Here is a 13,146-nt window from a genome sequence, read left to right as displayed (position 1 = left end):
GAAATAAATCAAATCCATCTTTTTTTGCTCACAGATTCCCAGGGAGAAGGAGAGGAACACCTCAGTCCCCTGACTCCCAGACTTGCTCACTGATCTTGAAAGCAATGCACTCCCATGCTATGCCACACACACACACACACACACACACACAGAGCCTAGCGCTACTATATGCTTCCCAGGGTCTGGATGTTGCCATCCATCACAGCAGCTCTGGTTCCAGTTCTTGCTAACATCTGAATTTCCTGCTGGCTCAATGAACGGCTTTCAGCTTGTGGTACATTATATAGCTACTGGGTGAATGGGACTGAGCGTTCCCGTTTGGCTCCGAGCACTGTGTTCACCTGAGCTTGCTGGCAGGATGAATAGTTCACCGCAGTTCTAGTGCTAACCCCCTTTGTGAACTAGCAGTGAGCCATGTACCTTATTACAAAGGCCGACAGCTCCCTGGAAACTTAAATCCACTCTTTCTCCTCTCCCTACCATAGGGAGCTATAAAATAAAAGGTCTTGGTTGGTAGGCATGTAATATAACAAAAAAACCTCTGTTGTGGCAGGATCCAGACTTCCCAGTAACAATAAGGATTATGCTCTTACATCGAAAATGCAGTTGCTAGTTTCAACTGTGGTACTTTATTATGGATTCCTACAGTGTACATTTATGTTACAGGCTTGGATGTTTAACTTGAGTCAAGTCTGGGCAGAAAAGAGAGCTCAGCGTCTTCTTATTTTCAATATGGAGGGAAAAGATGCAACTTGTTACACTGGTTTGATGCAACCTTCCCCCATACCACTTCTCAGAGAGCTTTAAATAGCCCGACACTGGCACTGGGTAAGAGCTGGCAGAAGAATAGATTTTTTTCATCTGATGGCTCGCCAAGGTTGTTTTCAAGAAGGAGAAGTAGAAGAAGAAGGAAAAAAAAAAAAACTTTTACATGCCAGTCATTCATTGCCTGCCAGTTCCCATGGTTCTCCTATGGATGGTAGCCACATAACTATTCAAAGTACAGTAAACAGTGAGGAAAGTGAAAAGAAACTCGTGAAGAAGAGAACAGCAAAGGGAAAGAAGCTGGATGTGGGATACTGGTAGTAGGAGTCACACAGGGATCCTTTTAGGAAGTACCATGGATGCTGACCTCATTTCCTGCAGCATTTTTTCCTGCAGCAGCTCTTTGGCTCTACTCAGCGAAAGGCCCAGTGCATGATGCAGCATCCTGGGAGAAGGTGAGCAGAGGGCCAGAAATGTTTTCCCAGTCTCAGGTATGAAGAAGAGCGGTGACTGCTGCATATGCATATTGAGATGCACATATAGTCAGTCTATGGCTGGGATGAGCGGTCCTGTAGGGTTTGTTGCTATCATGCTGCTACCTACGTTTGTGCTCTTTCAGCCTCTGGAAAGGAATGAGTGGGTTTTGTTTTTGTTGTTTCTTTTTAAATTATTTATCATTTTCTGTTTCATAACTCAGAGAAGGAAGAGCAGAATGGAGATGGACTGTTACAGTTTTCCTCCCACATACCTGGAGCACTGGTGTGAAATCCATATTATTACCCTCTACGTTAGCTGTAGATAGAGATGCTCCTGCAAGGCTGTTAGTTGCAAGGGAGGTGTATTGCCTTTGCTGTGTGTGATGCATATAACCTCAGCGGGACGAGGGAGATGGTGTACCAAAGTATGCTTGTTTCACTAAAAAAAAAACTTTTCATGGAAAGAGAATTATAATAACTAGGCATTTCTCTGATATGGCTAAATACAGGAAAGCTGCTCGGAGGATCAAAAATGTCTGTCCTTTGAGCGGTTCAATGTGTTTTCCATATCGGTTACCATCTAATGCTTACTTCAACAAAGATCTATTTTCTTTGACAAGTCAACTGAAATCCTGCAGATCTATTTGCTGTTTACATTATGACTTATGCAAATAAAACCATCCCGGATTGGATCTGAGGGTTGCTTTTAGCTGACTCAGAACTCATGTATCCTGATTAAAAGATATTGTGAAGTCTTGCTTCCCTGAGATGGGCCTGGAATGACTCAGTTCTCTCTCAAGCTCCTTTTGCCTAAGGCTGGTGTTTCAGAAGATGCCAGTTCCTCGCTGTCACCGTATCTTTGATATCTTTGTTGTTCATCTTTGTTCTTTGTGGACAGGGTCTCCTGCACACTGGATTGCCCCTGGTTTCTGCACTCCTGTGTAAAATGAAGATTCAATAAGGAATTATAGCTGTATCAAAATATATTGTTCTGAGTGTGTTTGAGAAAAAGTAGCCATTCATTGAAGGAAAAGTATGCATGAGGAAGAGCATGTGAAGAAGAGCAATAGTAGCTTTTAGCTGACTGAAGGGACTGGCTCTTTTGCTAAGATTAAAAGAATTCTAAGCCATGGCGAAACATTATATTTCTCTACAGCCACAGAAAGTCCTCAAAATCAATTAGAGAAGCTTTAATGGCACTATCCAAAAGGTGGTGATAAGCACCTGCCGGGATCTGAGGACTGTTACGCTGTGAGGACTGACACAACCAATGTGGTGTTCCCAAGAAGATTAGCCCTTGATGCTGAGCAACACCAGGCTGTGTGATCAGAAGGTGGACATCAGGGCTCAGCTCCAACTTGCTTGACATGCGTACTACATTTCTGGGTAACCAGAAGAGGAGAGTTCCTTGTGGATGATGGCAGTCCTTCGCCAACTTCCAGACCACTCTTCTGCAGCTGTGGTTCATCCATTCCCATGTTCTGTCCAATGAGGCATCCAGTGTACCAAATAATCTTCAAGCAGTACTCTCAGAGGTAATTAACTCTTTAGTCACCCTGTGAGGGAATTTGGGCAAATGGTGGGATAGGGCCCATCAGGAAAGTAGTGGGAGCCCTGTTTGTTGCTGAAGCCCAAGCAAAGCAGTGTTGTGGAGGATTATAATGAAGGCAGATCTAATATAAGGGGCAGCCTGCTTCAAAGAAATGGAGAGAAAATAAAGCTTTATGCTGGCTGAGGTGGTTGCCGAGCCGCTCTCCATCATATTTGAGAAGTCGTGGCTGTCAGGTGAGGTCCCGGATGACTGGAGGAAGGGTCACGTCACTCCCATATACAAGAAGGGGAGCAGGGAGGACCCGGGGAACTACAGGCCGGTGAGTCTCACCTCCGTGCCTGGGAAGATCATGGAACAGATCCTCCTGGACAACATGCTCGATCACATAAAGAATGAGCATGTGATCCGAGACAGCCAGCACGGCTTCACCAAGGGAAGGTCATGCCTGACTAATCTTGTGGCCTTCTATGATGGAGTGACGGCATTGGTGGACGAAGGGAAGGCGACTGATGTCATTTACCTGGACCTGAGCAAGGCCTTTGACATGGTCCCCCACCACATCCTCATCTCCAAATTGGAGGGAAGTGGATTTGATGGCTGGACGACCCGATGGATAAGCAATTGGTTGAAAGGCCGCAGACAGAGGGTGGTGGTCAATGGCTCTATGTCCAGGTGGAGGCCGGTAACAAGTGGTGTCCCCCAAGGGTCTGTCTTGGGACCGGTGCTCTTTAACATCTTTATTAATGACATCGATGAAGGAATTGAGTGCACCCTCAGCAAGTTTGCTGACGACACCAAGCTGAGTGGTGCGGTTGATACGGCGGAAGGAAGGGATGCCATTCAGAGGGACCTCGACAGGCTTGAGGGCTGGGCTCGGGTGAACCTAATGAGGTTCAACACGGCAAAGTGCAAGGTTTTGCATTTGGGCCGGAAGAACCCCAGGCACCCGTACAGGCTGGGAGAAGTGGTCCTTGAGAGCAGCTCGGCAGAGAAGGACCTCGGGGTCCTGATGGACGAGAGACTTAACATGAGCCAGCAGTGCGCTCTGGCAGCTCGAAAGGCAAATGGGATCCTGGGCTCCATCAGGAGAGGGGTGGTCAGCAGGGACAGGGAGGTGATTGTCCCTCTCTACTCGGCTCTTGTGAGGCCCCACCTGGAGTACTGTGTCCAGGTGTGGAGCCCTCAGTACAAGAAAGACATAGAGATCTTGGAAAGGGTCCAGAGGAGGGCAACTAAGATGATCAGGGGGCTGGAGCACCTCCCCTATGAGGACAGGCTGAGGGAGTTGGGCTTGTTCAGCCTGGAGAAGAGAAGGCTGCGGGGCGACCTCATTGCAGCCTATCAATACCTGAAGGGAACCTACACCCAGGAGGGGAGTAAACTCTTCAGAAGGGCTGACAACAGCAGGACTAGGGGAAATGGATCAAAGTTGAAGGAGAAAAGATTTAGGTTGGATGTTAGGGGGAAGTTCTTCGCAAGGAGAGTAGTTAGGCCCTGGAACGGGCTGCCCAGGGAGGTTGTGGATGCCCCGTCCTTGGACGTGTTCAAGGCCAGGTTGGACGGGGTCCTGGGCAACCTGATCTGAATGTGTATGTTTGGTGGCCCTGCTAGGCAGGGGGGTTGGAACTACATGATCCTTGAGGTCCCTTCCAACCCAGGTGATTCTGTGATTCTGTGATTCTGTGATTCTGTGATTCTCAGGGTTTATAGGTTGTTTCAGCACACCTGCAAGGAGTGCAGATGGAGGTATTACAGGCTGAACGCCTCTCAATCTGCACCTCTGCTGCAGAAAGATAGGCAGTATTTTGTATCAGGGAATGTCTGAGGGATGTTAGCTGAATTCTAAAAGATTCCCTTTGAACCACAATAATTCCAAAAATAGAGATTAGCAGTAACACAAGTGTTGTTTGGATGGCTATGAGCACTGCAAATCAAAGCTTGGGCTGGTAAAGGTAAAGAGTGATGACCAAGAGGAAACCCACCTACCAAATCCACCCTAAGATCTCTAGGAATATTTTCCTCATCTCAAGGTTTCCAGTCATGTTAAAACTCCTGCCTTCTTCCATACTGATTTCAAGGAATGATGCAGCCTTGTCCCACTAATAACTGTACACAAGAGGCAGAAGATTTGAAATAGCTCTCTTTTGGGACATTTTTTTGATGCTTTCTGCTCCAGCAAGTGAGGAAGCAGGAGGAACGTGCTCTGTGTGAGCATGTCCCCCAGTGACTCCATGCCTGTGCAATGAGCTGGCCCTGTTGTGTGGAGCTGCCTTCACTCTCCTGATCTTTCACAGGGGAATTTGCAGCAGGGAATGCAGCTGAAGAAAATTTCCTATCCTACAGAAGTAAGCAGAGCACACATCTAAAGGGACAGGCTTGGTCGCTACGATGCACATTAAAAAAAAACAACCAACAACAACAACAAAATAAAGGTTATGTATGCTGAGAAAAGAGATGTCTGGTCATTTGGGACCAAGTTCTGATTTTGTTCCTGAGCTGATGAATAATTCAGAGGGCCAAACTGATATGCAAGCAGCAGGACGTGGGTTGAGACCTCTTGCTTTGCGGAGCACCTACTGCAGATAAGTCATTGCACTGAATGACCAGTACAAGGACATGCAGTGCTGGAAAGAGACAGGAAATCTGCTTGAATACAAAAAAAAAAACCCAAAAAACGATGAGTTAGAGAAAGGTTATTTAAAGCTTAAAAGAATTTGGCAAATTGTCTGATGCTGTCATCCACTTCTCTTTCCTTCCCGTTCCCCGGTCACAGTTCTCTGCCATGTTAGTGTGTGCAGGAGAGGTGGCCCTGTCAAGCTTTCAAAAGGCAGCATACTGAAAAGGTCAGGGTAGTATAGTATGACAGAGCATGTAAGTCATTATCATTCTAATATTGCTTTTGTAATGAGAACAAGAGCGGAGCAAATTATTGTGAAATACCTCGTAAAACTTGGGGAAAAAAAATCATAGTTATATCAGTGCCAAAGTAAACGATGAGTGGATTCTATGTGTGTCTTTATAAACATGCTCCTCTGTTGGAGGAGTCTGAAATAAAAAGATTTGTGGCAATTTCCATGGTAACTATTCTTTTTTTCCCCCAACTGGATACGGAAAACTTGTATTACTGCAAGGTTGGGAGGAAGTGAAGCTAACTGAAGAGCTCAGGGATTTTGTTTGATTTTTTGTTTGTTTTGTTTATCTGTTTGTTTGTTTTAAATTAAGATCTGTCAAAACTTTGGCACTTATTCCTGTCATCTGAGTAACATGAAGCTGAAAGTAATGTATTAGTGTTATATCTAGATCCATTTACCTCACATAGGTCCTACACAGTATAACTGTATTGCTGACAACCCAAGGTTGTTTATTTGGACCATTTACTAGAAATTAACCTTTTGCAAAAACTTGGGGAACTGAAAAAAAAGGAATAACTCACATTTCCCTGTAGGTCTCTAAGTATAAAACCATCACAGATTTGTGACGTTCTTGGTTTTGGAGTGAAGTGGAGGAAGAGCATGTAGAAAATACCAACCAGATTGGAGAAACACCAGTTTATTGGATGTTTTGGGTACCTCGTTTGTGAGCAATTGCTGTGCTGACACAGAATCACAGAATGTCCTGGGTTGGAAGGGACCTCAAGGATGATGAATTGCCAACCATCCCACCCCACCACATACAGGGCCACTAGCCTCCACATTTAATACTAGACTAGGCTGCCCAGAGCACCACCCAACCTAGCCTTGAACACCTCCAGGAATGGGGCATCCACAGCCTCTCTGGGCAGCCTGTTACAGCACAAGTCCTTTAGACCAACCATCACCTCCCTGGTGGGTGGAACCCAGCCAGACCACAAGGATTCACTGCAACTCATAGTAACTAGGAGAGACTTGAGTCTGCTTATGTCCTACTGCTGTGTACTGTTTAATGTTTCTTCATGTTGCTCCCCTACATTCTCATTAATATATGCATTTTATCTTACTCTGACAAACTGCAGCCTTTTATACATTCGGAGATTTAAATAAAGTAGATTATGGGTTGATTTATGTAAACCATTGAAAACTCCACTTGAATAGGTTTACAAGCTGTCTTTTGTCAGTTTAGCTTTCTTTGATATCTGAGATTGCAAATTAAAATATGAAATGAAACGAAAGTTACACCAAATCTGCAACATGTCATTTATAACAAGGAAGCTGGCATTTCAGAGGAGTGAACTGTACACGCCGTAGGGCTTTGATCTTTAGGTCGAAGAAGCTGCAGGCAGAAAGCACATGGTTTTTCAAAAATAAGTTTTGCTCACAAGAAACCACCTGTTTTGTGTTCTGGCTTAGGTACCTCTGAGAGACGAAGGTCAAGAAATGGGCTCCTCGCCAGGCCACGGCCATGATCCAGGTCAGATAATAAGGTTATTCGGTAACATCATTATTTGTGAAGCATTACGTCAGTGGAATATGTTTTGGTCATTATTTGGTGTTTATGGTGTATCATGTAGGTCCTGCACATATTTATTTAAGGACAACGCAGACAGAAATGCTTGTGAATCCTCACCTCGTGAATGGTATGCTTTGCCCTTGGCATACCTACTCTTTACACAAAAAGTTTGGTGTGCTGTAGTGCATAAGAAACTCTTTGCTCTCAAGGTCTATTTGGTTTTAGCAGAGTTTGCAAAGGAACAGAGAGCATGCAAGTGTGAGCTCCTTGCATTTGGGAAAGGAGCTGGGGGTTTTGGGAATGCTATGCTCACTCTCCACCTCAAAGCATGGCCAGCTGAATCTCTTTACCATTTAATTTCTACAAGTGTTCCAAATGGGGGAGCTGTCTAGATGGTCCTTTAACTGAGTAATACCTTGCATAGCAAACGTAGATTCAAACGTCCCTAAAAAAGCTGCTGTAGACCACATGCAGATCTCCTGTTTGAACCCTGCTCTAAACTCATTTTTGAGTTAAAGCTCTATTTCTCCTGTAGTTGCAGCTCACTGTTGAACTCTTCTTGTCTATTTTTCCTTTGGTCTGGCTTAAAAAAACTGATTTTTTTTTTTTTTTTAAGTTGTCTATAAGATCTTCATGTCTTGATGGATCTGTGCTATACGTTCACCTCCCAGAGCTGAGGAAAGGTCACTGGCAGTTCACTCCCTCCTTAAAATTGGAGAGACTGAGTTGCTCTTTTCTACTAAAGTTACATATAGAAGCTGTGAGACATAAAAACAATATTATGCCAGCTTGTCAGAAATGTGCCAAGCAGCTGTCCCTCAGATTCCCCTTGTATGAGCATATATATGATGTTTTCAAAACCATAAAAGGTCTGAAACGCAAATAAAACAACTAATTGCAATTTTCTCACCAAACAGAAGTCATGGTTTGTTCAAAAGAGTGTTTTATTTTCCTTTTCTCTTTTTTTTTTTTTTTTTTCTTTTTTTTTTTCCCCTTATTGGCAAGAATGTGGACTTTGTTTGTCAGCTTGTGGGCCTACCTATAACAGTCAAAAGGTGAAATGCCTGAATATTAAGCCATAATCCATCATTGTACACACACTAATTACTTTCTGTCCTCCCCTTCTCTTGTCACTGTGGTCCAAAGCAGGTTTTCTGAGACTGAGTACATTCATCTGAGCTGTTAGCTGCTACGCTCCACCGCATCCCTGTATGATCTGCCTAGGCTTGGTCCCCCAGAGGAAATTTCTGCATGCATACTGTATATGAACTTTAGATAAATAAATAAACACGAGAAACAGCTTCCAGATAATTGAAAGCGAGTGAAGGAGGGAGCAAAAAGAAAACAATTTCTCAGGGGAGAAGCAAGCTGAGGTGGCAGGTATGATTAAAATCCATATGATTTATGAGTAGGTGCGTCGCTAACATGACAACCCCTCAGTGTTTGTTTGGTTTGTTGCGTTTGACAATAAAGTTTCTTTTTCCACCCACTTCACCTTTTTTTTCTGCTTTCCCCCCCTGCCCCTTCTCCTTTCTTCCTCTCTTTTTTTCCCCTCGTCTCCTTGCTGCAGGTTTTGCTCAGGAGTTGGCCACTCAGGAATTCCTAGTGCCTGACTGAGCAGTAATTTAGCAAGCTCTCTTGTGCTCTTTTCCTGTCAGCATTAACATGTCAATTCATTTTAATAGTCTGGGCATGCGCAGAGGGGATGCATTTTCTCAGTAGGTATCCCATGAGCCCACCCCGTGGTGCAGAAATGTGTTATAGCTTGTCTCAGGCCACAGAGACTTCAGCAGGTTTATTTTCGTTATGGCCAAGTGTATTTGTAAAGACAAAGCATGAACAAGGAGAAAGAGTATATACAACAAGATTTTAAAATATTAAACGGGATCTACATGTCTGATTGGTAATTTATGACCTATGCAAAGAAAAGGTTATAAAGCCTTTTTTTTTCTTTTTTGGGGGAAAGGGGTTGATATTATTTCATGGCAGTGCTGCCACTTCCTCTGTTTTTTTGGAAATTAAATGATACCATGCCACGCTGGGAATTATCTATAATCATGATTAATAGTTGAATTGGCTCTTATATTAAACCAGAATTTCCCTGCCATCCTTCTTATTGAAGAACCATTAGATAGATTTGTATCCAGTTTCTGGTCTCAAGTATCTAAAAGTGAGGACTGTCCAGTCCATGGGCCAATCCTTTGATTACAATACAACACTTCTACCTAAAAAATGCTTGAATCTCTGCAGGATTTAAAAGATATGGGTAGAAATCGTAGATTTGTAAGAGGATAAAACGAAAAAAAAATAATAGAAAGTATGACACCTTATGGCATCTTAAATGACATGGTATGACTTTTTTGCAGGTACAGCCTAAATTCAGCCAAGGAATTTTGGTTCTTCTGTACCTTCATGTGATTATTGAAGCACACTGAGCTGTGGTATCAACATCTGTATGGTACAAATACTTTTTCAGTCCAGCTGGACTCAGCTGCATGATCTGTGACCTGAAAAGGTAAGATTGCTATTTGTTTCTAAAGGATCCTTTTTATTTAAGGGAAATGTGCTCTCGTGGTAGGTTCTGCTCTCCAGGGGTCCGTGAAAGCTGCAATGTCCTAGAGTTGTGTGGGAATGTGCTTGTGCTGGGACACAGTTACAGCTGAGTAGGTGGAAAATTATGTCAGGAATCTGAAGTTTGGCATGGGGATTCCCTCTCCTTTGGCCATGAAAGGAATGATCTTACTTCCTCCAAGAAGAAAGTTGCAGAGTACCTTGTGAAGGAACAGCAAAGGCTCCACTCAATGGTGGTCAGTCAGTGCATTTCCCAAAAAAAGGCTGGCACAAAACTGTATGTCACAGCACTATAGAAAAGCCATGCAGGAACTAATAGTACAGGATGCTTAAAATTGGCCTCTTGTGAGCTGTTTGAATGGCAAAAAATACAGAGTTCAGATAAAGAAAATTCCAAGACTAATGGCAAATACCACAAGGACAAATTATATCAAGAAGGAAAAGTGAAAAACTCTTTACTTGGTGAGGGCCTGTGGCATCATCAGTGGCATCATAGAAGTGCTCCACGTAGCAATGTAAATGTGTGTCCAAACTACCTGCAGCCAGGGAACATTAGACCTATGGCACTGTGGAGGGTCATTCTGTGTTTGTGTCTGTCCATCTCCAGGTGCATTAAGGAATTTGGATAACAATGATACATAGATGGGGGCTGGTTGTTGTTGATGCTTAAGGGTAAAATTATGGATAGTTTGAAGCTTATCTGTGACATATGAGTCCCTATCACTAAGAGTCCCATAACTGCAAAAAGAAGTGATGTGGTCTTTTACCTTGTAGAGGAAAATATAAACAGGTAAAGAGAGAGTCAACATAAGGTCTCTGCCGGCATTTATTTAGTGAAACATTAAAACCATCTGAGCATTTTCTTGGATGTTTTCTAGGGCACAATGCATATGAAGCAAGGTTGTCTATGCACGTGTGCAGTTATACCACACACAAATTGAACTCAGTGGCCAAATTCTGGTTGATGATCAGAAGACACAAGCAGTTGCAGTAAATAATAAATTAGGTAGAGTATTCTGAACTGACATGCTTATAGAGCAGCATTGTGAGATTTTCCTCCTCATCAGGTACCTGAGAGCCTACTTTTGGAAGGAGGAGGAAAGAGAGAGAAGAGAGTTGATTTCTCATGAGAATTGCCCAACAGAAATTAAATTCAAGTGTCTGTTTGGCTTTTCTGAAGTCTAGTAAGTTAAGAAGCCAAACTTTGCTCTGTGTGGGAGTTTCCTACAAAGCGAAGTGCAGGGAAGGATTCATAGCCAGCTCTAGATAAGAGTGATAAGCAGAGGATTAGGTTTGAGAGCTAATTCCTGTGTGCTGTCTTTTCCCCAGAGAGACTAAGGGTTCATGCAAGAGGTGCCTCCATCTGTGCCAGACTTTGCAAACACACATTTTCATCCAACAAGTTTGGCTGCCAAGTTGCTTTACCTTAAGTCTTTTGCAAGTAGGTTCTGAACTGGAACTCATGTTGGCTTCTGGCAAAAACAGGAATGAAGATGTAAGGCGTGTAATGATTTGGCTCCTGAGAGAAAAGGTGTGTGTGTGAGGAGAACATTTTTCAGCCACACGACAGTTTCACCATGTGGGAAAAATGTCTGCTTAACTTTAAAGAGCAACTTGCAAAATCACAGAGTGTGTGAGGAAGATTGGTCATAGCAAAAAAGCGACATGGGAAGTGAACAGAGGAAGTCTGAGGCTTTAGGAGAAAATGATAAGCGTAGCAAGGGAGCTGTTTAAAGGGAGGGGTGAAGGGGCAGACATGAACCTCTAAATTTCCCCACCTGCAAAAAGAGGCTGAAAGCTGCAGGGGAATCTTGCTGCCCATGTGAGCATCGTTTCCCATGCAATGCAGAGCCAAGTGAGGAGAAAAGTAATTGCCTTGGATGGGAGGCACGATATGACATGAAATACAAGCACATCTTTTGTGGAATTTGTAAGCCATAAAAGTATTTTAATAACATCTGGTGCAGGGGCGTGTTGAAGCTTAATTAATTAGTCCTTGCAAAGGACTTGGAAATTCTGGGATCAAAGGTGTTGCATTAGTGCAAAATGCCATTATTATACCTATAAACGTGTGCTTGTTAACTTAAATGCTATTTATTTATTGCCGCTATATACTTGTATGGCAGTATATATCAAGTATATTACAAACATTTTAAAAGTACACTTTTTCATTGCATAAAGCTGTCCCTATTCAGGTTGCTGCTAATGCCACACAGAACCCCTAATTGACTCCGAGAAAGCCTCTGTCTTTGGGGTATGTGTGCGTGGTATGTCCCACTCTCTGATATTACTATGGATGCTGCTATGCAAGAGACAAAGATTATGCCCACAGCTATGACTGAAGCCTGAAAAATGCACATCAAGGTTCATAGGGTAGGGTAGGTGGGTCTGCTCAGTGTGTATTTGGACTGGATGCGTGGAATTGAGGTCTGCCATCTGCCTGTGGTCTTATTTTTGGTGCTTGTTTGTGTATTCCTTGCTTTGTAGCTGGTTATAAATAATAGAAATCCTAAGCAGTGCTCTGTTCCCACTAATTCAGAATTTAGCATCGCAGGTTGTTTACAAATCAAAGGAGCAAAGCACATGCATCCTCAGCAGTCAGTTAGAATGCAACGTCTTTTTCTTTTCCCTGTAATGGAGCATACAGTAAAATTATCCTTGCTCTAAGGCTGATTTTAGTTTTTGTTCCATGCTTGACATTGTGTCTTCCCATAGTTAACTTGGGATCTTCGCCTGGCTACAGGGGGAAAAAAAGTTTAGAAATGCACTCTGCACCATTATTTAGGCTAAATTTGTAAACTCTGCTCCCAACAACAGCATCATTGTAGATCTTTTTAAATATGGATGAAATATGAGTTTTTCTTTCAAGGTACAAAATGTCATTAAGGGCTCAGGTGGTTAAAATCAACATGAAAAATACATGCTGCATTTTCCCTCCTTAAATGCAATAATGTAATCAGATTTCAAGTCATCTTACCTACCTCACTTACAGCTTTATGGAGATTAATTAGTTTTTAGCCCCCAGTCACATGATCTTTTCTGACTGCCATTTAGCTACATTTGCTATCTGACTTGAACCTGTAAGCTGTCTCCTGCCCCAGAGGACAGATTAAATTTTACTATTGGTTGCCTCCTTCCTTTGATTTAAAGGTAGATAGTTAGAGTCTTAGTTCAATTATTCTTTGTTGTTAATTAGCCATGCACCGTCATCATTTCTTTGGAAAAAGCAAGAGGATAAGAAAAATGGCTCAAAAGTGGAAGACAACTTCTTTCCAGGGGCTGAGCTAAATAGGGTTCTCCTGATCAGGTGGAGAGCCATAACAGAGCTTTTAATTCACATCTCTATCACCTCTGGCT

General features: G+C 43.0%; 1 long non-coding RNA gene across 1 annotated transcript in view; it reads left to right on the top strand.

Moving 5' to 3' along the window:
* The first annotated feature begins 7,306 nt into the window (after nt 1-7,306).
* LOC128077036 (uncharacterized) overlaps nt 7,307-13,146 on the top strand; it is a 35,035-nt gene continuing 29,195 nt past the window's right edge. Inside the window, exons 1-3 of the long non-coding RNA XR_008204808.1 lie at nt 7,307-7,345; nt 8,365-8,598; nt 9,585-9,733. This is a non-coding gene — a long non-coding RNA (uncharacterized LOC128077036). The remainder of the gene's footprint in view (nt 7,346-8,364; nt 8,599-9,584; nt 9,734-13,146) is intronic.

Source organism: Tympanuchus pallidicinctus, unplaced genomic scaffold (assembly GCF_026119805.1).
Source record: "Tympanuchus pallidicinctus isolate F22 unplaced genomic scaffold, pur_lepc_1.0 scaffold15, whole genome shotgun sequence".
NCBI classification, from domain to species: domain Eukaryota; kingdom Metazoa; phylum Chordata; class Aves; order Galliformes; family Phasianidae; genus Tympanuchus; species Tympanuchus pallidicinctus.
This window is presented reverse-complemented; position numbering and strand designations above follow the sequence as displayed.